Consider the following 24,522-nt stretch of genomic DNA (forward strand, 5'->3'; position numbering starts at 1 on the left):
ATCTGCCCACCCCGACCCCCAAAGTGCTGGGATTACAGGCGTGAGTCACCGTGCCCAGCCAGCTCCCTTCTGTAATGATTTTTTATACAGTTGTTTTTGCTTTTTGTTTTTTTGAGACGGGGTCTCACTGTGTCACCCAAGCTGGAGTGCAGTGATGCAAATGTAGGCTGACTGCAGCCTTCACCTCCTGGGCTCAGGTGATCCTCCCACCTCAGCTTCCTGAGTAGCAGGGAATAGACACATGTCACCACGTCCAGCTAATTTTTTTTTTTTTTTTTTTTTTTTTTTTTTGTATTTTTAGTAGAGACAGGGTTTTGCCATGTTTTCCAGGCTGGTCTCGAGCTCCTGGGCTCAAGCGATCTGCCCGCCTCAGCCTCCCAAACTGCTGGGATTACAGGCGTGAGCACCACATCTGGCCCATTTTTTTTTTTTTCCTTCCAGGATTAGAAGTCGACTTTCAGAAAACCCTTCAACCTTGCAAACTTAATTTTCCATAACAATATGCCTCTAGGATAAAAACAAGACAGAAAGAAAGTATGTGTGGACTGCAGTTAAAAATTTTCTACACAGCATAGCTTAGGAGAGTTGACATTTACAAAGAGCAGGAGGCCCCTTCAGTGCCTTCTAGGCATTGGGAATGGCGGTCTGTGGGCGACCCTAACGTGTGCGGCGTCCTGAGACTTGATCGTGGTGCTCACGCTTTTACCGAGGGCCCACCGGGAGTACCAGAGACTCTTCTTCTGCAGTCGGCCAGCCAGGCAGCAGCTGCTGGAGAAGGAACAAACAGTAAAAGACAGATGTACACGGTGTTGTTGTGGCAGAGAGGTTAAAACCAGGCTCACTCTGTTCTTACAGTTTTAAAAAAACTAATAATGAAGTCCTTGAATATGTATTGCATTTCAGGAATTTAAAGCAGTTATGGGTGTGTCTGTGTGTCTCTCTAGCTCCCGGGTGCTACCTGTGAAGAGAGCTCAGAGATGCCACCTTTCCTTGCTGAGGTGACAGGGTCTGGAGAGGTGTGAACCCCGTGGTGAGGGGGGTGACTGACCTGGGGGGAGGCTGGGTCAGCGGTGGGGATCCACCCCCACTCCACGTTTCTGTAGGGAATCCACAGTTCTAAGTCTTTATGATATGGGTAACATGAACCTGGAAGAGGTGTTATTTTTTAAGAAGTAAGTGCCATGCTCTTTGTTCCTCATACTTCCCCATGTTTAAGCAGCATTGAAGGATAAGGCACTAGTAGCATGTTGGTTTGGAAACAATCTTGTTGGTTATTTTACCTTGAATCTGATACTAAGGTTGCCTGGTAACAGAAGTTTTCCTTTAACAACATGGAACTCTGTTGAATCTGTTGCCCCATTGGCTGAGCAGTCTGAAGTCAGTGCCGTGGCAGCTAAAGAGGCCTTAGAGGAAGGCCTTGGAGGAAGCCGCTGGATGGGCAGGAGGCACCCCCCTTGATTGAGGGAGAGAGGTGCAGTTTTCAGGGACCCCACGTGGCACTTGTGGCTCTCTCCTGCCCCCTGCTGGCTGCCAAGCAGCCTCGCCACAGTGTGCTCAGCGTGAATGTTCACGGGGCAGGCCAAGGCTTTTGTTCCAGAAACACTGACTTCAGAAACCGCAGGCTGTGTGTGTTGAGCATGGCAAGAAAGACTTACGTGTGTCTTAAACCTCTTGAACAAAGCAAGTTGATGTTTCAAATGCATCTCCAAGGCTAATGACTTTGCTATGGTCAATATTCAGGAGAAAATAGGGTTTGATGAAATAGAAGCACAGGAGTGGCAAGTGAGGTGCTTGTGCCCCGTATGACTAAGCAATGTCCTGGCCGTTCCACACCATGGCCTCTGAGCAGCCAGCGTGCAGATACTGGGTCAATTTAGATGGGACTCCTGGAACTGTCGGCCGTCCAGGAGAAGTACGAGGAGTTGTGCCTATGATCATGGTTCCCGCTACTGTGTCCAGCAATGTGCCGCGTTCCGATTTCAGCGTCAGGGCAGACACAGCCCTGAACACTATCACTGAGGTAAGTCCCAGTGCGCCCCGCCAGGTGGGCGCCCGCTGACGCTAACCCGATGGCCCCGGCCATTATTATCTACCAGTGCGCTAGAAACAGCCTTTTACAAATACCCTGAATGAGAGCTTCTCCTTCTTTTCTCCCCCCTGGAAAAGTAGGTTTTTAGAGTGAACATTTTTGATCTCACTCCCAAAAAAGTTTTATCGCCTCTTCTGTGTGGCCACCGGCCCGGACTTAGCGTGGCCAAGACCCCGGGTGTGCCCGTGAGTACCTGCGGCGCTGAGGATGGCTGGGCCGCAGTCTCCTGTGATTGCACCAGCATTAAAATCCGCTTTTTTTTTTTTTTTTTTTAATGTTGAGCCTAAATTTTCTTTGAGCCTCCAATTCCCATTATGAGGAACCCCTACCTTGATGCTGAGGGTAGAAATTGAACTGAATGTTTTATAATTGTAGTCATTGTCCTGAACGCACCATTTCATTTGTTATCTCTTTGGTCTTGGCTGTTGACCTCATTTTCCCCTTTGTAAACTGGGGATGTTAAATTACATCCAAGGCAATATTGGGGCTAGTTTAGTTTTTTTGCCAAGAGACAATACTGAAACATACTCTTCTGTTTGTTTTTTCCTTTGTGAGACAAGGTCTTACTCTGTCACCCAGGCTTGAGTGCAGTGGTGTGATCTCGGCTCACTGCAGCCTCGACCTCCTGGGCTCAGGTGATCCTCCCACCTCAGCCTCCCGAGTACCTGGGACCACAGGCACATACCGCTATTCTGGGCTAAAAGAAATATATGCCTATCCTCATGTTTGTGTGTCACACTTGGTGATTCACGTGGGAATCTGAAGATCCGTACCTAACGCAGGAAGCATTTCATTTTTTTAAAACTTGATGTCTAAAATTTTCCAGAAATTCTCAAGTTTTGATTTTTCTTGTGCGACTTAGTTCTCACGAATATTTTTCAAAGTTTTTTTTTTTTTTTTGTAAACCCTTGGCATGCAACTTATTTTGAGCACTGGTAATTAAAATAACAAGATTTTAACATACAGCTCAAATGGTTAGAAATGCTTAGCACTCATTTCTTGCTTTTCTGAGTGTCTTAAACTTTCTTCACTTTCTTTGTGAAGGAAACCTGCCCAGGTTTTCCCATGTTCACTGGCTTTGGAGGCAACTTTCACCTTATTTTTGGCAGTCACTAATCTCTGACCTAGACACTGCTTCTGTAATCCTGGTGACGGGCGTCACGGCTTTGCTGCTGTGGGTCCAGCCCGGCTCTGGGCTGACCTTCACGCTGGGAACGTGAACATGAGTGTCTGTTTCACAGAGGGGGGATTCCAGCATGGCTTTCACTGCTCTTTCACCAGCTTTAGCTGGATTTTTGAGTCTGTGAAAGTTGGGTATGCAATGGGAGGGATTGAAGCTTCTTTTTTCCCTAATCGTTACCTAATTGGCGCTTGCCCAGAGGGAATGGGTGGAGAATTTGAGAGCAGTCACTGCAGTTAGCTGAGCATCTGAAGATGTGGGACAAAGCTGGTGTTGATCTCCCTGTGACACTTTATTTTCAAGTTTCCACACAAAGCATAGATGCTTGTGGTATGTGATGTACACTTTCATTCAGGAAGAAAATCTCTCTTTAATTCCAGCGTCCTCTGCTATAAATAACTTTTTTTTTTTTAGATCGTAAATATGTAACAAATGTGTAGGGTCAAAATTTGAAAACCAAAACACGTGAGGCAAACACCCCACAAATGGTCAGTTCCACCTGCTTTGAGGCACTGTGTGATTTTATTATGTGATTGTTTTAAATTCAGTTTTTCATTCATTCGAGTTTCTGAAAGCTAGGTTTTTTTTTTTTTTTTTTTTTTTTTTTTTTTTTTTGGAGACAGGGCCTCACTCTGTTTCCCAGGCTGGAGTGCAGTGGTGAAATCATGATTCACTGCAGCCTCAACCTCCCAGGCTTAGGTGATCCTCCCACCTCAGCCTCCTGAGTAGCTGGGACTATACGTGCATGCCACCGTGCGTGGCTAATTTTTTGTATTTCTACAGAGACGAGGTCTCCCTGTGTTGCCTGGGCTGGTCTCGAACTTCTGGGCTCAAGCAATCCCCCTGTCTTGGCCTCTCAAAGCACGGGGGTTACAGGGATGAGCCACTGTGTCGGACCTTAAGTTAACTGATTACAATAGAGAAAGAACTGGAGCGTGTAGTTAGTTGAGCCTCCCGTTGGCCAGGCACAGCCACCTTAGTGTGTTTGTGTGTGTCCTCATTGCCCTTCTGATCCTGAGCTCCGAGGAATGAGGCTGTCTTGGGAGTGCTGTGGTTCTAGTCTGGTGATGGGTGAGTGACGCCGGCTGAGCTGATCGAGGTCACCCTGGCAAATGCTGCAGCTGCTCAGGAGTCGGGGCAGGGATGAGAAAGCCGCCGAGGATCCCTCTGTGGACCCCTGAAGGGAGAGGGACCGAGATGTGGACATGGCAGCTGTTTTCTCCAGAGCCCTGTTTACTGACGGCCAAACAGGGTGAATCCTGAGAAGGTTTGAATTTGGGTCTGAACTGGGCTCATCTGGCCGTAGAACAGGAGCTGGTGGCGAACTCAAAAAATGAGGGCATGAGGCAACTTGACGTGGGTGACTCCAGGTCACTCCAGCCACTGTCCTGAAGCCGTCAGAGGCTGAGGACTTGTGGGAGTGAGCGTCTCTTCCCTGTCTGGCCACACACCCTCTGTGACCCATGACTCCTGGCCTGGCCCTGGGCAGAATTTATGTTTGGGGTCTGTGGATGGCTCCAGTTGTTCAGTCAATTTGGTGATTCTCATGGGGTGATTGTGCCCCAGGGGATGTTTGTACCGTCCAGGGAGGTTTCTGGTTAGAACTGGGAGAAGGGATGCTTCCAGCACCTGGGACTGGAGACAAGGGACGCTGCGGAAATTTCCTCCAAGCACAGGGCGAGTTCCATAGTAGGCGTCTGGCTCAGGACGTGGCCATGTTGCGCTTCAGAAGTCCTGGGCGGATCTGATGTGGTGAAGTCATCATCTGCTTTGGACACGTGCGTCCTCATCCTCATCCTCACTGATGATTTGCTTCCTGCCAGCATTGATGCTTAGCTGACGCCATAGCCCCTCAGAATCTATGCGGTGCTGGCGAGTGGGTCTTCCGGGCAGAACAGAATGAATGGAATATCTCAGAGCAGGTGTTACACATTCTCAGGATGTGGCTGCAGGGATTTTCGGTTGGACTCTTCATTCCTTAGCTCTGGCTGGTGCATTACTCTGTCCTGTAAGCTTGATCAGGTCACATCAGAAACACAGTAGGTGGGTGCCATGCTGCTGTCAGGTGTCGTGAAGGTGGCGGTGACCACAGCCTTGTAATTCCTTGTCATAGTGGCCCCACCACAGACCCAGGGGCCCGGCTGTGTTTGGTCTTGAGAGTTTTATGCTTTTCTGGGCAGGGTCTCCCCTGTCTTGAAGCTTCCTTGCCCTTTTTTGGAGACTGAAGGAAGGGAAGAGGGGAGAGAGGATTTGCAGCAATGTGGCCATTCCCACAGATTTCAATGTGGAGTTAAGGAGCTGAGACCCCCCCCACCTGCCCTCTTGTGTGCCTCAGGCCCCTCCTGGCCCCGGGTCACCCACACCCTCTGGCTTCCAGCAAGGGCTTCTTGGAGAAGCAGCCAGCTCCCCGCAGCCAGTCTTGGTCAGTCCTGAGCTAGGGTATTCCACAGTAAAGGAGTGACGTCACCTGTCTGAAAAGCATAAGGAGCCCCGCATGTGGTGGTCCTGAGGGGGCCACATCCTGGGCACCAGGCCAGTGAGTATCCCCAGATGAGTGTTTCTGGCTGGGAAGCAGGCTGGCATTCGGATTGAAGTCCTGCAAAGACTGCCATGGCCAGAGCCTGTACAGAGCAGCCCAAGAGCTGGGCCTGGGTGGATGTGGAGGCTGTGCCATGGGGGCACGGGGGCCCCTGCTCACAGCTCACCTCGTGGTCACCCAGCACTGACCCACCCACCTTACTCTCCTACCCACCACGCTGTGAACTCACCTGCCACGGATCTCTACTCACTGTCCAAAGCCCTCTGCCCACACACGGGCTCCTGGCCTTGGGATGCTTTGGGTTGCACCAGGGCTGCAGAGCCTGGGTCGCTCACTGTCCAACTCTCCTGGGGAGATGTGGGCCCCGCCCTGTGTCCCAACAGTAGCATTTCTGCAGCAGATGTGGGGATATTCACAGGAAGAGGGACACATCCAAGTCCATAAATAGTTGGTTTTGCCACCAAGTGGATGACAAAACACCTTGCTGTGTGGGGCCGCTTGGAGGTGGGAACAGTGGGCGTGTGGACCTGTCCGGCTGTTACCTTGGTTAACACCCTGAGGTGGAGTCTGAAAAACCCCGGTGCACACAAGCTTGAGAACTGCTCCCATTGCTGACACCAGAGCCCATTTCCCAGTGGAACCCCAGAGCAGCAACTCAGGTTCTTGCTCGCGTGTGTGGCTTTGTGTGCGGCTTCCCGCCGGAGAGCAGAGATGCGGCCCGGGGCTGAGTGTGGCCCCCCGGTTATCCAGCTGCCTGCCTCCTTCCCTGCCTGCGCGTGGAGGCCGCCTCTGCACGATGATGGCGGTCACTTGGTGTGGTCCTTACAGCTGTGGGCCCCATCCCACTCATCCTTGCCTGCCTGCAGAAAGCTACAGGACTGGCTTTGCCTTTAAACGTCCTGACCGCCCTGGCCTCCCTTACCCACAATGAGATGCCGAGAGCTGAGCTGTCCCGCTCGTGACTAACTCGCCACTGCCTGCAACCTGCTCTGCTGCTTGCCTCACACCCACCCTGCTGTGCTGCCTGCAGGCCTCCCCTTTCATGAGGACCTGGGCTGTGCCCAGGCAGCCCCCTGTGTCACTGAGGCCTGTCCGGCTCCCACATGACCTCCAGAGCTCCCCTGGGCCCCTTGACCCGCATGAACGGGCTTCCCCTGGTGACTCAGGCCCCTCCTGTCGCTTCCTGGACCTCAGCGCAGGCCCTGGGGCTGGCAGGTGAGCACCCAGCACCCCCGCTAACCGCTTGGCCCTGCTGCTTCATGCTTACAAGAGCACGTGCGACATGTCCAAGGCATGAGGCCACCACCAGGAGCTTTGCATCCCCCGTGTGTGGTGCCAGGCACGATTAGCAACAATGTCCCGGGGACAGAAATAAGCCTGGGCACGGACACTGGCCTGAATGCTGTTGTCCAGGTAAGAGAACCCCGTTTCCTCCCATTGCTTTCTTTCCTTTATTTTAGCAACTTGTTTCTTCTGTGCTAAGAATGAGCCAGATTTATTATTACTCTTTCCCCCCAACCCTTTGCTAGCTTGGCTTTATGTCGGTCATACTGGCCAGAACAGGGTAAATTTTTAGCTTCTCTGCCTTAGGGAGAGCCTGTCTTTATTGATTGAAAGTGAGATGATGGCCGGGCGCGGTGGCTCAAGCCTGTAATCCCAGCACTTTGGGAGGCCGAGACGGGCGGATCACTAGGTCAGGAGATCGAGACCATCCTGGCTAACACGGTGAAACCCCGTCTCTACTAAAAAATACAAAAAACTAGCCGGGCGAGGTGGCGGGCGCCTGTAGTCCCAGCTACTCAGGAGGCTGAGACAGGAGAATGGCCCGAACCCGGGAGGCGGAGCTTGCAGTGAGCTGAGATCCGGCCACTGCACTCCAGCCTGGGCGACAGAGCGAGACTCCGTCTCAAAAAAAAAAAAAAAAAAAAAAAAAAAGAAAGTGAGATGATATATCCAGTCCTTGGGGTCCTGTTTCTATGCCACCTAGACTAGGGGAGCGTTAGCACCATTTCTCTGGAGCGGGCCTCTCCTGCCTGCGTTGAGTAGCGAGGCTGCAGGGCCAGCTGCGGGAGCCTGCAGGAAGGGGTTTGAGTGCCTGGTACCTACGAGCTCTGGGACAGAGCCGGGCCCACTGGGGGCCGCTGCCTGGAACCATAGCCTTCCTGGTGAGATGAGAGGTTCTTTAGAGAGCTGAAATCATGCCCTCCTCGGCAGGCAGCTTCACCAACATGTGCTGTGGGGGGAGTGGATTCTGCTGGTCATGGGCGTGGTGCTGACACCCGCATGGTGGCCCCTCCAGTCCCTGATAAGCTGACCCACCTCTATGGTCAGGTAGTTCCACAGGCCTTTGCTGCAGAGAGGGTCCTCACTCAGCTGCAGACGGGATGGTGGCCACCTTGGCACGTGGGGTCACGTCAGTGGCTTGGCCGCCTGGCGCTTCCTGGAGAGCAGCCGCTGGCCTTTACCTTGGATGTTCACATCCAGAAGGGCTCCAGAGTTTGCGGTGAAAACTCCCAGCCCTGTTGAAGACTCCTTAGTTCAGCGTGGCACAGAACCTCAGAAAACAGTAGTTCTGCTCCGGGTTCTTCCTTCAGAACTGAGTTCCAGTGCAGGGAAGGGAGCAGAGGGGCTGTGAGGTCAGCTGAAGCCTCGTGTGCCTCCCACTCGAGCTGAGGGCCATCTCTCTCCTGGGCTTTTCCCTGTTGCATTCCCTAGTGCTATGCTGGCCTTGCCGAGGCTGGCCCCGGCTCGTTTCCTGGACTTCCTTGGGCCCCACGCTTGACTCCTGTTCGTTGAATGCCATTAGGGTCCAGTCATCGCTGGCTTCACTCTCCTTCAGCACCTTGTAGATGTCCACACGTGCTTCCACCCTCGCACCCCGCACGTGGTGCAGCATTACCCCGGCCAGCCAATTTTTTGGTCAGACACTGTTTATCAGGCCGTCATAGGAGATTCCATAGAAAGGCCACAGGTCGAAGAGGCTGTTACTCCCAATCACGCAGGGGCCGTGTCTCTACACCCCTCCTGTGATATTGTTAATATCCTAGGGAAGAGAGGATGATACTACACCCAATATCACAGGGGGTGTACCCCCACCCAGTGATACTGTTCTTAATGTACTCCACCCCCCACCACCAGGGATATTGTACTTAATATCCAGGGGAAGACAGGATAACATTATGCCCAATATTGCAGGGCAGTGTACACACCCTCTGTGATGTTGTTCCTCCTATCCAAAGGTAGAGACGATGATATTACTGGCCATATCGCAGGGGGTGTACACCCTTCTGTGATATTGTTTTTGATATTCAGTGGGGGAGAGGATAACATTAATCCCAATATCACAGGTGTACAGACGCCTGTGATGTAGTTCCTACTGTACAGGAGAAAGAGAAGAATATTGCTCTCAGTATCGCAGGGGGTGTAACCACCCTGCCCCCCGAATATTGTTCCTAATATGCAACAGGGTGGAGGCTGATAGTACTCCCAATATCCCAGAAGGTGCACACACACCTGTGATAGAGTTCCTAATATCCAGTGGGAAAGAGGCTGATTTTACTTTCGATACCGCAGTGGGTGTGCACTGCCCCCAACCCTGGGGCATCGTTCCTAATATCCAGGCGGGAAGAAGATGACATGGCTGACAATATCAAAGGGGGTGGACAATTCTTCTGTGATATGGTTCCTCTTATCCAGGGGGTGAGTGGACGACATTACTCCCAATAAAGTAGGAACCTTACAGCCACCCTGGGATTTTGTCCTTAATATCCACAGGGGAGAGGTGATATTACTACCAATATTACAAGGGGTGTACACCCCTCCTGTGATACTGTTTCTTATATCCAGGAAAGGAGAAGATGGCGTTACTACCAATATTGAAGAGATGTACAACCCCCATGGGATATTGTTCTAAAGATACAGATTGAAAGAGGTTGAGATTCCATCCAATATAACAAGGGGTATACACCCCGCCTGTGATATGCATCATAAAACCTAGAAGAGAGAATGACATTGCTTCAGGTGTGTACACCCACCCTGTGATATTGTTCCTGTCATCTAAAGGAAGAGATGGTGATGCTACTCCCACTACCAGAGAAGGTACACACCCCCCTGTGATACTGTTCCTCATAACTTGTGGGGGAGAGCATGATATTACTTCCAATATGACAGTGGCTTGACACCCAGTCTGTGACATTGGTTCTGCACACCAACTCCGTGCCCCTCGTTTCCCATGCGTTCTCTCCTCACTGTTGGAACCTCGAGGAAGGCTTTGTCTTTGGTTACAGATGAAGAGATGAAGGGTCTGAGAGGTTAAGTAAGTTACTGGAAAGGGGTCCCGATCCAGACCCCAAGAGAGGGTTCTTGGATCTCACAGAAGAAAGAATTCGGGGCAAGTTCATAAAGTGAAAGTAAGTTTATTAGGAAAGAAAAGAATTAAAAGAATGGCTACTCTGGCCGGGCGCAGTGGCTTACTCCTGTAATCCCATAACTTTGGGATGCCGAGGCAGGTGGATCATCTGAGGTGAGAACTTCGAGACCAGCCTGGTCCAACATGGCAAAACCCTGTCTCCACTAAAATACAAAAGATTAGCTGGGTGTGGTGGCAGGTGCCTGTAGTCCCAGCTACTAGGAAGGCTGAGGCAGGAGAATCGCTTGAACCCAGGAGGCGGAGGTTGTAGTAAGCCAAGATCACGCCACTGCATTCCAGTCTGGGCAACAGAGCAAGACTCCATCTCCAAAAAAAAAAAAAAAAAAGAATGGCTGCTCCATAGGCAGAGTGCCCCAAAGGCTGCTGGTTGCCCATTTTCATGGTTATTTCTTGATCATACGCTAAACAAGGGTTGGACTATTCATGAGTGTTCCAGGAAAGGGGTTCCAGTAATTCCCAGAACTGAGAGTTTCTGTCCTTTCCTTTTTAGACCATGTAGGGTAACCTCCAGATGTTGCCATGGCATCTGTAAACTGATGGCGCTGGTGGGAGTGTCTTTTAGCAATCAGAGGTCACTCTCGTGGTCATCTGGGGTTTGGTGGGCTTTGGCTGGCTTCTGTACCTCAACCTGCTTTATCAGCAAGGTCTTTATAACCTGTATCTTGTGCCGACCTCCTATCTCATCCTGTGACTAAGAATGCCTAGCCTCCTGGAAATGCGGCCCAGCAGGTCTCAGCCTCCCTTTACCCAGCCCCCATTCAAGATGGAGTTGCTCTGGTTCACGTGCCTCTGACAAGTTGGCGTGGGTTGAATGTTCTCTAGTGTGTGGTTGTTGGAGCTGTTCCTAGGAGTAAGAAGTATTGTCAGTAGGAAATAGGCCTCTATTAGCCCTGGAGCTGGCAGTCTGCCCCAGTAGGTCGACCTCATTTTAGTGGTGACCAAACTGGGGCTCAGAGAAATCAACTCCCTCACCCCGCACCCCCAGACTGAGTGGTGGGCTGGCTGAGGTTTGAATGTGGGGCTTGAAGACCCATCATCTCCTCTGGTCCCCCAGTCTCTGCTGCCCAAGAGGAACAGGATCCCAGGATCCAGGCCCCTCATGGCACTAGCCACGGTGGGTGGAGATGGGGAGGCACAGTTCCAAAGTCCCCCAGACTCTGAGGCGGGTCGGGGGCCGAGAGCAACCCGGACCTGCGGACCCCACCCTGAGAAGAATGGCTGCAGGCTCGGCCCAGCGGGCAGGAGGTCTGTGTCCTCAGTAAACGTGACGGCGCTTCCCGCTGCTCCAGCCAGGCCGAGCCGTCTTCATGTTTCCAATCATGCGGCCTCCAATTCCCAAGATCAACCCACAGAGACAGCGATCTGGGGTCAACATGAATGAGGCTTGTCAGCAGATCTGACCCACTGCTTCCCGCCACCCCGCTACAGGTTCTGGAAAGCTCTCTGCTGCCCCCTGGTGGGGAGGCTCCGGGCAGGGCTCTGGCTCTCCCAGAACCTCCAGGCTCTGTCACCTCTGCTGGGTGGAAAACCAAACCAGGACTGAAGCAGCAGATGGGTGCCTGATTCCTTCTCAGAGCTCCGCCCACTGGCAAGTCTCTCTCCGGGCCTCAGTTTCCCCTTTCATTAAACGAGGGGCTTGGGGGATACCAAGGAGGGGTAACTGCTTAGTGAGGATGGGAGGTTTCTTCTGGGGAGATGAAAACATTTTGAAACTAGATGGCGTGAGTGGTTGCACAGGACTGTGAATGCACAAATGCCACCACATGATTGGCGTTGAAATAGTTAATCACATGCGATGTGAATGTCACCTCATTTAAAGTGTTGAAAAGAGGGGCCTGGGAGAGTGCAATGTATGTAAGAATCACGTGGGACACCCACAGTCTCTGAACCTCGGTTTCCTTGCTGTAAACTGGCAAAGAGACCGTGTGAGCCATGTTCCCTGGGGCCAAGAGATTCCAAGAAGGAAAACCTGGATTCCTGGGACTGGGATGAGGGCCGGGGGCCGGAAGAGGAGGGGTATGTGGGGACGGCTTGGGGGGCAGCCCAGATAAGGCTTTCAACACTGGGCAGCAGCGTCTACATAGGCAGTCTGTGTAGATCCCTGCATCTCACTTCCCGCAGGGCTGATCAGTGGCCAAAGGTGGGACTGGCCAGGCTCAGCCCAGCCAAGTCTGGGAGCAGAGGACACTGAGTGAGGGATCCCCGGGGCCACCCTCACTGGCCTGTGGCTCTCCTGACACCACAAGAGAGGATCAGGAGCTGACCTTGGGTCCTAATGGGGGACACCTTCCTGGCAGCAGGCTGGCAGGGTGGTGTGTTGGTCCGTGTACTGGGCTCTGTCTCCGCCCCTACCTGCTTTGTGACGGTGGGCCAGACACTTTTTTTTTTTTTTTTTTTTTTTTTTCAGACGGAGTCTCGCTCTGCCGCCCAGGCTGGAGTGCAGTGGCCGGATCTCAGCTCACTGCAAGCTCCGCCTCCCGGGTTTACGCCATTCTCCTGCCTCAGCCTCCCCAGTAGCTGGGACTACAGGCGCCCGCCACCTCGCCCGGCTAGTTTTTTGTGTTTTTTAGTAGAGACGGGGTTTCACCATGTTAGCCAGGATGGTCTCGATCTCCCGACCTCATGATCCGCCCGTCTCGGCCTCCCAAAGTGCTGGGATTACAGGCTTGAGCCACCGCGCCCGGCCAATGTGGGCCAGACACTTAACCTCTCTGTGCCTCTGTTTCTTCAATGGTGAACAGGGGCACTAGCAGCCCCCACATCCGGGCACAGTGGCCTGAAGGTTAAAGGCAAGGGTGGCATGAGACCTACAGCAAAAGCTCTGAGCAGGGAGCTGCCCAGGGAGTTCACCATCTCCCTTCTGGCCACCAAGGAAACCGAGGCTCATGGTGACCTGGCCCAGGTGTGTTGGACTCAGGGTCCTTCCCATCCCCAAGATCAGAGGGCTGCCACCAGGGAAGGAGCTGGCCCCTAGACACACCCCAGGAAGCACACAGGGAAGGATGCCCCGGGGACTTCGGTAGGTTATTGCAAAAAAAAAAAAAAAAAAACTTTATTGCTATTTGACCCCTGCTTTCATGCCTCCATTTCCCAGAAAATGAGCCACGGGAGGCAGGAGACCACCCTCCTTGCACAAAACCCACTCCCTCGGATGCTGTCCTCAGCGAGGGTGGCTGGGGGCCAACCTAAGGGGGCCCACCCGCAGAGTGGCAGAGGAGGCAGGTGGACCCTGCGGACGTTGAGCTCTGTGGCGAAGGTCCTGGCCTTCTGGTAGAAGAAGAGCGACTTCTCGCGGTCCAGGAGAAAGTTGTGGGAGATGGTGGCCGGCCGCGTGTAGATCTTCAGCTGTGCCTCCTTGTTGCCCAGGTCCACAGTGGCTGCCAGTGCCAGCTTGGTAGTACCTGGCTGCATCAAACGGGTCCTGAAGGGGACAGGCCATGGTCAGCAAAAGGGGGACTCAAGAGTCTGTCTTCCCAGAGGGCGTTCCTGTCTCCGGGTCCTTCCATATGTCCAGCCAATCCTGGCTCACCCCATGAGCCCTGAAGCCTGTGACACTGCTGTGGTCTCAGCTGCAGGTGGGGGGGATGACCCTGACACCCCTGGAATACTTCCTGACTGTCCCTACGCCCCCACTCACATGAAGCCTCCTGCCCCAGTCCCACCCTCTCTGCAGGCAGTGGCTGCTTTCCCCATGGGCTGAGGTCAGGGCCGATCCTGCCTGCTCTGAGAGTTCCATGCAGGACCCATGGCTCCAAGCCCCAGCAGGGGCACAGCGTTGAGTGACCCAGGCTCCCCTCTGGCCCCTGTCCTTGCTGACCATTTCCAGGCCCTCCAAGGGCCAGGCCAGGTACACAACCATCTCCCAGGTGTCCTCTCTGGCAATGTTCCCTGAAATATTGACGGAGTGTGACTCCCCAGACATCCACTCCTGTTTTCAATGCATCTTTGGCTCAAACTCACCATCCCTGGGTTGGCCTCCCATACCTCCTCCTTGACCGTCCCATCCCCCACCCGGCTTCTCCTCAGGTGCCGCCTCCACATGGGGGTCACCCAAGGGACCTAAGACTCGAGCCTGGCCTGTCCCCCTTTACCATCTCAAGATGGCTCCTAGGGCCAAGGACAAAGTCCAAGATGCAGCAGTCCATTCCCTGACTGCCCCGCCCCACACACGGAGCAGGGGCGTGAGAAGGCCCTGAGTCACCGCCCAGCCGAACACTGGACTCTGTGCTGGGTGTATGGCTGAGCCTAACATCCTTGCTCCCAGGCTGAGGGACCTGGGAGTGAACACTGACCATACAGGGTGGCCCGGGCTGTGGTAGAGGGAAGCCCAGAAGCCTGTGGGGGGCCCAGGAGGCCCCAGACTCAGCCAGGGGTGGGAGGCAAGGGCTTCCTGAAGGAGTGGGGGCATCCCAAGTAAACAGGAAGGAGCCAGCCAAAGCATATGTCTCTGCGTATGCGTGTGTGTGCGCCTGTGTGTGTCCTCCAGGAAGGAGTTGCTCAGTGCAGGCAGGCCTGTGTGTGTGTGTGTGTGTGTGCCTGAGTGTGCGTGTGCCTGTACATGTCAATGTGCCTGTAGTGTGTGCAGCAACTAGTGAGTGGCAGGCTGAGCCAGGACACACCTAATCCACCCTATTCCAGGGCTCACTCTCATGTGTAGACTAGAGGGGACCCCATTTTAGAGGCAATCGGCAAGAATGCCCATTTACCCCTGCCTCTCCGCCAGCCTTCCAGGCCCCATCCAGCCCGGCTTTCTCTCCCACTCCTCTGGGCCCTGGGTCCAGAGCCTCCTATACAAGGAGGAGGGCGTGGCCTTGGAAAGACAGCCTCCCTTGGGAATTCCGAGGGGGCCTTCCTGTGGGAAGCTGGCCTGCGCTGACAGCATAGTCACAATGAGGCCCAGAGGGCTGTGCGTGGGAAGGAGGTTAAAGGAGGCTTCTGCCCCTCGACCCCAACCGTGGACGTTGGCATCTCAGCTACTGCTTGGCCCTTTCCTTCCTCCTGGGCAGGCGGAGTGGGCGGCAAGCTTGACCAAGAGAGAGAAAGGCCTCTTCTGGGAGGCCCGTCCCCTGGATCCCAGGTGAGCCCCTGAGCAGTGAGCAGTGTCCCTCTGGGCCTGACACCTGGCACCTCCCTGTCTGGCTGGGACCTGGGAGGCCACCGTGACAGCTTCTGAGCACCAGGTGTCGCCAGCACTGGGCGGGGGCCTCCCGGGCAGCCCCAGGCCTGTGGTGGGGGATTCGGGGTGGGGTCTTAAGGCTGCCCCAGCTCCTCATGTTGTTCTAAGGTCCCCAAGATCTCAGTCCCTGGACTGGAGCGCCCTGGCCCCTCAGCCCATAAGGAGCACTGACACGGTGCCAGTGCGATGCTGAGGAGGGGTGGGCACCTGCTGGCCAGAGGGGTGCAGACATCCCAGGTCTGAGTCTGCCAGTCCCAGCTCTCCACCCCTGCAGGGCTGGGGGCAGAGGGAGTACAGGTCTCAGCACCTTCCCGCGAGACAGACCCGACCCAGCAAGGCCTCAGTCTGGCTGGCTTGGGCCCCACCCCATTGCACCTGCCCTGCGCTGGGGTTTCCCTGTCTGTGAAGCACATGGTAAGACACTGGCCCCACCCCACCCTTCCTGGGTGATGTGAAGATTCAAGGTGTCTCGGGACTCCAGGAAGGAGTTGCTCGGTGCAGGCTGGCACCCTGGGCAGGCTTCCTAGAGGAGGCGCTGGGATTTGGGTTGGATCTTGCAACGTGGATTCAACATGAGGATGATGCCATCCTCCTAAATGTCCTCCTCCCGACCCTGTTTTTGTTAAATGCAACTTGACACTTGATTGTCAAGACTCAGCTTTGGTGTCACCTCCTCCAGGAGGGCCTCCCGACTACGATCCCCCTTTACCCAGAGGCCACCATTGCCCGCTCATGTGTCAGCCTCCTTGGCTGAGACTGAGTTCTTGGTGGGGCCTGGCCAGCTTGGGAGCTGGGTTGTATCTGCTAACCTTGCTGGCTCCTCCAGCCAGGTGCAGAGCTCCCGGGAGGCCACTGGGCCATTCCTAAGGAAGGCTGGAACCCAGGCCTCTGGGGTCTGGGTGGAGATCCCACTCCAAGGGGGCCGGGAACACCCCGAGCCCTGCCCCTCCCACGCACCTTCAGGTCGTAGATGATGTCGCCGAGCACCAGGTACACCTTCAGGTAGTAGAGGGTCTCCTGGTCGAACTCCAGCGGTGAGTTGCAGAGCGACAGGGCCTTGAGGTAGAAGTGCTCCGCCAGCTCGCCGTCGCCCAGCCGGTGGTAGGCCACGCACTCATTCAGCTGGTCCCCTGGGGTGCAGGCCAAAGGGGCAGGTGTGAGGACGTGGCTTCCTGGGGCAGGCAGGGCACAGGCCCCTTAGGAGCAGGTATGCAGACCCCGGGCAGCCCCTGGCTTGCCTCCAGGCACCTGCAGTCACCTGGGCAGCTCTGGCCAGTCCCTTCCGGGTTCCCAGACTCGCTTTCCCATCTGCAAAGCAGAACTAATAAGGCCTGCCCCCGTCTACTGTGAGGCTTTGGCAAAGTCGGACTTGGATGGCCCAGCTCTGCCTACACATAGCCACCTGCCTTTGCTCACTGGTTTTAACCAGGGGAGCCCAAAAACCATGCAGTCCAGGTGCTCCCGGGCACCAGGGCTCCAGGCAACCCACAGACGTGACATCGGACTCCTGGGTGTGTCACGATCAGAGCCCCCTACCCTGGGGAGTCACTGCGTGCCTGAGCTCCAGGTCCCCCCACAGATGTGCAAACCCACCTTGGCTGTCTCTGATATCTTTCCCTTTTCAGGGCGAGTGCCGTGGAGCCTGCATTCAATGCATTCCCACACAGCTGCACACCTACTGTGTACTGGGCCCGGAGCACAAGGCGCTGGGGCATGCGGCCTGCCCAGGGCTCCCTGCCTCTGGAGGCAGACAGACAACCCTGGCACAGCACCAGGGGATGCCCGACCTTAAAGGGCAGGCTGCTGGAAGGGGAACTGGGACTTCATCAGCCAGAGAGCTCTGTGCTTGATGAGGGTGGGAAGGGCACAAGAGAAAGGGAATATGCCATTCAGCCAGGCACAGGGACCAACGAGATGCCTGGCATGTCTGGAAGGCACAGGCCACACTGGGCAGCCCTTGTGGTCAGCAGCGGGAAGAGGCAGAGGAAGCAGAGCTCAGCCAGGCAGGGGGCTCAGCACCGCGTGAGAGACCTCGGGATGTGCCCCACAGCCAGACGGGGAAGCCAGCTGGCCAGATCTGCCTGCCTGGGCAGAAGACCAGGAAAATCTGGCAGGTGTTTCAGCTCCTTCCCTGAAGACCTGGAGGCTGGGCTCTGGCAGAGTGTGGGTCCTGGCAGGGTGGGGGCTCAGGGGACTTACCCAGAGTGATGCTGAGTGCTAGGGCCATGTGGGCAAACTCTGTGCCCTCCTGGGCTTCCTCCAGCGTGGCCAGCAGTGCCACCAGCTTGTTGCACAGCCACAGCTCCGCCTTGCAGTTGCCGGTAGTCACTGCTGGGGCAGGGCCCGGTCCTACCACACAGGCAGGTGGGGTCAGGCTTCCCGCAGCACCCACCTTGCCCAGCGCCCCCCTCAGAGCCCGAACATGTGCTTGGAGCTTCCCACGCCCCAGCTACCCCTGGATCTCGACGCAGCTCTGTGCTCTCAGATAAAGCACAATTCAAACACCCAAGTTGGGGGCTGAAGAGTCACCCGAGGTCCATCCAGCTACACCCGGCAGCCTCAGACCCAGCCTCTCCCACCTGGGCACCGGGGGTCTGACGGGGGGGAGCCAGCACTCCTCTCTAAAAACATATTTATCTCTGCCCAGGGCTGAGCCACACCGTGAGCTCAGAGAAAGGGAGAAGCCGTCCCTGCTTTGGGATGCATGCAGTCCTGGACCTCCCACTGACATGCTGTGTCCTTTGACATGTCCCTGTGCCTCTCTGAGCCTCAGTTTCCTCATCTGTAAGATGGGGACAGGACTTCCTGCTCGTGGTTGCTTGAGAGCATCAGGTGCAAGGGTAAGGCCATTGCCATGTCCAGGCCCCAAGCATTTGTCCCAGGCACAGTATCATTCCCGGTGAGACCACTAGGAAACCAAGCATGTGCATGGGTGGCCCTGCCTCCAGGTGCGAGGCCTCTGCCCTGCCACACCTGTGCCTCAGCCCTCCAGGTGCCCCCTGAGGCTCACCCACATCAGCCCACAGGCCAGCTCACCCGGTAGAAGGACACGGCTTTCTCCCGCTCCCAGGCCCCATTGAAGAATATGTCTCCAGCTGCCTCAAACAGCTCCAGCCCCAGGTTGGGGTCGCCTGTGTACAGGGCCACATTCTGTGCCCCCTGAAAGGAGGCAGAAGTTCCCTCAAGACCCACACCTGGCGAGGTGGCCACGCCCACCCTCGCCAGCCTCCTTCCTGTCACACACTGCAGGTACACCTGAGCATTTTTCAGACCCTGGGCATTAGGGCTGCCCCCACCACTGGATGAGGACAATGAACTGATGAACCTGAGTGCCAGGAGGTGACTGAGCAGCTGCAGCCCGGGAGCCCGACACCTGTGAATCCTACCACCAGGGCTAGCCCTAGCCCACTCTCCCTGCATTCAAACCAGTCTCCGTGGCCCCCAGCTTGCTGGGAGCCCATCCCCTGGCTCCTTTCTGCATTGCCACATCCCTGCCACAGCTCCGGACTGCACACCAACAGTGTTTGTGGGTGGGCCTGGTCCCCTCTTGGCCATGAGCTCTTGATCCCTCTCCTCAGCTCAAGGAGGTATACAGCAGGTGCTCAATGATGAAAGCTTCACCAGGTTCATGGGCTTCACAAGTTGTTCCAGATCACACTGTTTGGGAAAGCCTCTGAAAACAGCCGCTACGATAGATGCATTTTGTAAGGAGATGTGCCACGTGTCGCCTGGAGCAGGTTCTTCTGTGTGTTAACTGAGTGGCCACATTATTTGAGCATGTGCTGTACACCAGCAGGTGCTGGGCACTGTGAGGGGCCCCGCCTCTGCCCTCAGGGAGAAGATGCTGGCCACTGGGGGAGGATATGAGGGAACCAGTTGGACAGAGGGAAAAGGCATACAACAGATGCTCAGTAGTGGCTTAGGAATGAGTGGATGGATGGATGAATGGATCAATAGATGTATAGACATGGATGGATGCTTGGATGGATGGATGGACAGATGAATGGGTGGGTGGTTAGAATGATGTGTGTATGTATGGGTAGGTAGACAACGTATGGATGGGTGGAGGGTAGATGATGTATGTACATATGGATGGATAGATGGGTGGATAGACAAATGTATAAACATATGGACAGATGAATGGAGGGATGTATTAATAGGTAGACTGGTGGGTAGATGAATGATGGATGGATGGAATGATGAAGAGGTGAATGGATGGATAATGGAAAAATGGATGAACAGGTGAACAGAAGGATGGATAGAAGGATGAACAGTTAGAAGGAGGAACAGTTGGATGGATGATGGAAAGACAGATGGAAGGATGGATGATGGATGGACCCACAGGTGGATGGGTAGATGATGGAAGGATGGATGGATGAACAGGTAAACATGATGGACGGATGAATGGATGGGTGGATGGACAGGTGAATGGATGGATAGACGGGTGAATAGATGGATGATAAAAGGATGGATGGACAGAGAGTGAACAGCACAGGGGCCCTCCTGCAGCCCTTGCCACTCACCTGGATGTACAGGTCCACCAACTCGCTCTGCTGCAGGATGTAATAGATCTTCCCTGCTTGCAGCCAGGCATGTGCCGCCACCTCTTTCTTCTGGAGGTCAATGAAAATCCCCAGACTTCATTTGGTGTAGTCCAGAGCGGATTTGTAGGCCCTGGAATCAGACACAGGTGTCAGAATAAGGGCTCTCATCCTCCTGGAACCAGTCTGCCTCCTCCCATAGGTCTGGTGACACATGAATCTGGAATGTGGGGACTGGGAACGGCCCTCTTGTGTGTGCAGTGTTCTGCCCTTCCCAGGCTGCTGGGAGGGCCAGGGTGAACACACACGGCATGGAAAAGATGAAGGACATCCTTCTGAGGGAATCGAGCATCATGCTGCCCTGTGGCAGGAGGAGTGTGCTAGTCCATCTCCCCTCCTCCCAGACAGGGCCTCTGTCTTCTCCAGACGCACCAGGAGACGTTAGTATTCAGAGGCTATCTAGGCCGATGGTTCTCAAGATGTGCAGGCATCGCAGTCACCTCGAGACCTGTCTGTATAGCTTGCTGGCCCTGCCCCCAGAGCTTCCGGCTCCACAGGCCTGGGGCAGACCCTAGAACTCCCACTTGCCACAAGCTCCTAGGTGACATGGATGCTGCTCTGCTGGTCCAGGCACCACACTTTGAGAAGCATGGCTCTAGCACACTGGCCCATTTTCCTTCTGTGAACCTGAGGCCAAGACTGGAGCCAGTCTCCCAGGTCCCCATGGAATCTGGCTCCTTCTCTGCTCTCTCAGTAAGTCCGACAGTCGAGAGGGTGTGACTGCAGCAATGTCACCGGGCCCTGTGAGTGGGGTGGCCAGGGCCATGGTTACCCCACCAGGTCAGGATGCTCGGGGGAAGCCAAGTGGGCCACATATGGGACATGAGACCTTGAAACCCTGCCCCAGGGAAGCGGGTGACACAACGGGCTCTGGCTGCTGTGGTCACATTTAAGGGGACAGATGAAGGCCAGGAGTGAAGACTCGGGGCAGGCAGAGGTCAGATGATGAAAGCCACCCTAGTAGGAAGAATAGCCCAGACTGCACGTACTGCCTCTGCTGGGGTTGAGATGACCTTTGGGGAGATGTGCAGGCAGGGATGGGAAGACGTGTCACCCAACAAGAGAGGCTCAAGCTGGGACTCGGGCCATCCGCAGCCCTGGGACGACTCCAGGCCCAGCAGCTCAAAGAATCTGATGCCAAGAAACCAGATGATCCCAAGGACAGGGGCTGCTGGGGCCCTGGGCCAGCTTCCCTGTGCTCCCCTCCCTGCCCTGCCCCCCCCCCCCGCCCTCTTTGTGCCCCTCCCCGCAGTGGGGGCTTGGGCGCTGGGTTCCTGGAGGGTCTCCTTCTAGTCAGAGAATGCCCCTGGGGAAGAAGCCTGGGTCTGAACCCCCCACCCCTCCTTGGGCAGATGTGTGGGACCGGGGCCCCTTCACACGGTCCTTTCCAAAATCTCATCCCTCCTAGGGCCAGGAAATGGGCAGATTTGGCCACAGCCCCTGGGGCTCTGGGCCAGGCCACAGGAGGCACCTCTGAGTGGTCTCACTATGCCATGACGTCCATCCTGGGAGGATGGACAAAGCGCTGCAAGGCAGAGGGGATCCACAACAGCATCCCTTGTCTTGGTCATTTCCCTAGACTCAACTTCCTCATCTATCCTATATCCTATTCCTGCGGCCTAGCTTTCGGACAGCCCTGCCCACCTACTGTCCGTTCACTGCTCAGTCTGCAGTGACTGTTCTATAGCACTCCATGGCTCCCCAGTGCTCTTGGGGAAAAGGCCAAGCCACAGCCTGAGGCCCCAGGCCCTGCTTAGCTCTCCAGAAGAGCTTCTCACCATCCAGCACCCAACCCACCCACTCCCAACTCTGCACCTCCCTGTGTAAGCCCGGCTCACTCAACCCTGCTCACACTCCCGCTCACTCACCACCATTCACCCACCGCCACTCATCCTCACTAGCTCACCCCTGGGCCTTCACACAGGCTACACCACCAGCCCCTCTCCCCTACCACCACCATCTATTACTTGACTAAATCCTCTCAACCCTCTGGTCCCACACTAAAGAGGCTTCCTTAACCCGGGGCCAAGTGCTGCCCCGCCATCACGCCACTCACCCTTTTGTGGCTTCTGTGGCCTGAAGCTCACATTCCCACGTTCAGCCCCTGCCACCCAAGGACCCCACAAGCCCCATTTGTGGGTGGGGCCTGGCCCACTCTGCACAACAAACTGCTTTTGCATGAACCGCTCTGCGGCTTTGGGCAATCACCTCCCCCGTGTCCTCTGTGAAGTGGGATGACAGGTGCACAGGCTGCCGATATACCAAGCAGATAACATGGGCACAAGAACCGGCGTTCCAGGCCTGGCTCATGGCAGGGCCCCAAGTCCCAGCTCAGCAGAGCCTGCCTCGACCCCAGGGTTATGTCTAGGGATTCCCAGCATGCAGGACTTTCAGTGCTCAAGGCAGGATGGTCCCTGGGCAAACCGGGAAGAGCTCGCTGCCCCAGTAGGGCACAGAGGGCCTGCCCCTGCATGGGAACGGCCTGTCTCCAGGGCGCTTGCCAACATCTGCTGTTGGCCATGACGCAGCACTTTCGATGGTGGAAAAACCATCACTTGTTTCTGAATCACAAACCCCAGGTGTGCCCTGACCCAGGTGGCCCCAGAAGGTGCACAGGAGGAACTGGGGCACTCACTCTCCACGTGGCCCATCTCCACGGCGACCAGACGGGCCCACTCATAGTAGCCCTTGCCCTGCTGAGCCGGGCCCTGGTGGGTGCAGAGGTGGCCCAGCTGCAGGAGCACATGGGTGAAGTCCCGGCCACACTCTCCACAGGGCAGTCTCGAGAACAGCCTCATGGCCTCCAGGAGGTCGTGCTGGGCCAGCCTGCTGGCACCCGCATGCAGGCACCGGGCCCCGAAGTTGGCCAGGACCACTGCCTGGTTCCTCCGCTGGCCCAGGTCCCGAGCCACCCGTAGGGCACGGTAGTAGCCCTCGGCTGCCTGCCTCATCCGGCCCGTCCTCTTCAGAGCCACGGCCCCCATGTTGGCAATCACGCCCTCCTGGTCCTCGCTGGCCACCACTGGACAGACTGCAGGATGTCCAGGCCACTGGGCTCTGCCCATGAAGCACGTGCAGGCAGTCCACGATGGCGCGGACTCCGGTAACAGCACTAGCTTCCACCGCCTGCGTCAGGAAGGTGATGGCCGGGCCGTGGTAGCCATGGTGGCTGTACAGCTGGACCAGGCTGGCGTGGAGAAGGCCGTGCAGCGCCTGGCCTGTGCCCGGGGTTAGGGAGGCCAGCGCTCACCTGAGGTAGTGGGAAGTCTGGGTGGGCAGGCTGTGGGGCTGGAGGACGTTCTGGAGCACCAGGTTCACACTCCTCAGCAAGTCCTGTGTCCTCAATGAGGCCACCTTCACACAGCTCAGCACCAGGTGGGGCAGGCACTTGCAGCTGTAGATGTCAGCTAGGAGTAGGTGACAGTCTGAGAGCCACGAAGCCTCTGGGGCTCCCGAGTCCCTGTGCAAAAGCAGCAGCTGCTCTAGGAAGGGCAGGGCCTCCTCGGGCTGCTTGAGGTGCACGTGGTGCCTGGCCAGCAGGAAGCAGGCCCGGGCCTTGGCCTGCAGGCTCTGGCCACCCACCGCCTGCTGCAGCACCAGCTGCAGGAGCTCTCCCTCCACCTCAGTGCTGCAGATGTGGCCAGGCGTCCCCAGGAGCAGGGCCACAGCTTTGGGAACCACCTGTGTACACTTCTCCCGGTTCTTCTGCTTCCAGTAAATACTGGCCAGGTTGGCGGACACAGCCACCACCAGGAACAGGTCCCCAAAGCTGCCCTCCAGGGCCCCCGGTGCTTCCTCAAAGTACACCCAGGCCTGGGACAGCTTGAGCCTCCTGCTGCACAGCCGCCCCAGGAGGAAGCAGAGCCTGGCCAGGGCCATGACGAGGCCAGCTTTCTTGGCTGCCCCTCGGGCCTGTGCCAGACACCCAGTCAGCTCCTCGTCGCTAAAGCTGCAGAACACGCTGCTCAGCCATGGCAGCGCCACGTCAGCTGGCCTTGTACCCGGGGGCGTTCAGGAATAGCAGCAGTGAGCTCAGGGCCTCTGGGTCCTCCCGGTCGTCCTCAGCTTCCAAGCAGAAGGAGGGCTCCTCGGGGTCCTGCAAGCTCACGTTGCTGGATGCTGGCTCCTGGGGGCAGCCTGGGCAGGTCTTACATTGTTCCAGAACATTCTTCATCTTCCGCAGGGTCTCCTGTGGCTCCGGGCCCAGGCAAGGTGGAGGTATTTCTGCAAGTCACAGAAACACCTAGACAGATTAGAGTCCAGCAGTGAGTCCTTGGTCCACTGGGGAAAGGGTCCCCGCATCCCTGCCCCCTGTGTCCCTGGTGCAGCTTGCCATGAGCCCTTGAGAATTATGCGCAATACAAACCCGGGGCCTGGAGCACGTAGGAACTCCGGCACTATGGGGACAGAACACGCAGGCCCGAGGCCCGACTATCCTACAAAATCACCCTCCCGTCCTGCTTTGTCGCCCACCTGACAGCACGGTTTTAGGGCACTATGTCAGCTCA

At 55.9% G+C, this 24,522-nt stretch overlaps 1 pseudogene; it reads right to left on the reverse strand.

Annotated features, from left to right (window-relative positions):
- Positions 1–13,273: 13,273 nt before the first annotated feature.
- LOC139356823 (SH3 domain and tetratricopeptide repeat-containing protein 1-like) overlaps positions 13,274–24,522 on the reverse strand; it is a 48,291-nt pseudogene continuing 37,042 nt past the window's right edge.

Source organism: Macaca nemestrina, chromosome 10 (assembly GCF_043159975.1).
Source record: "Macaca nemestrina isolate mMacNem1 chromosome 10, mMacNem.hap1, whole genome shotgun sequence".
Lineage (NCBI taxonomy): Eukaryota > Metazoa > Chordata > Mammalia > Primates > Cercopithecidae > Macaca > Macaca nemestrina.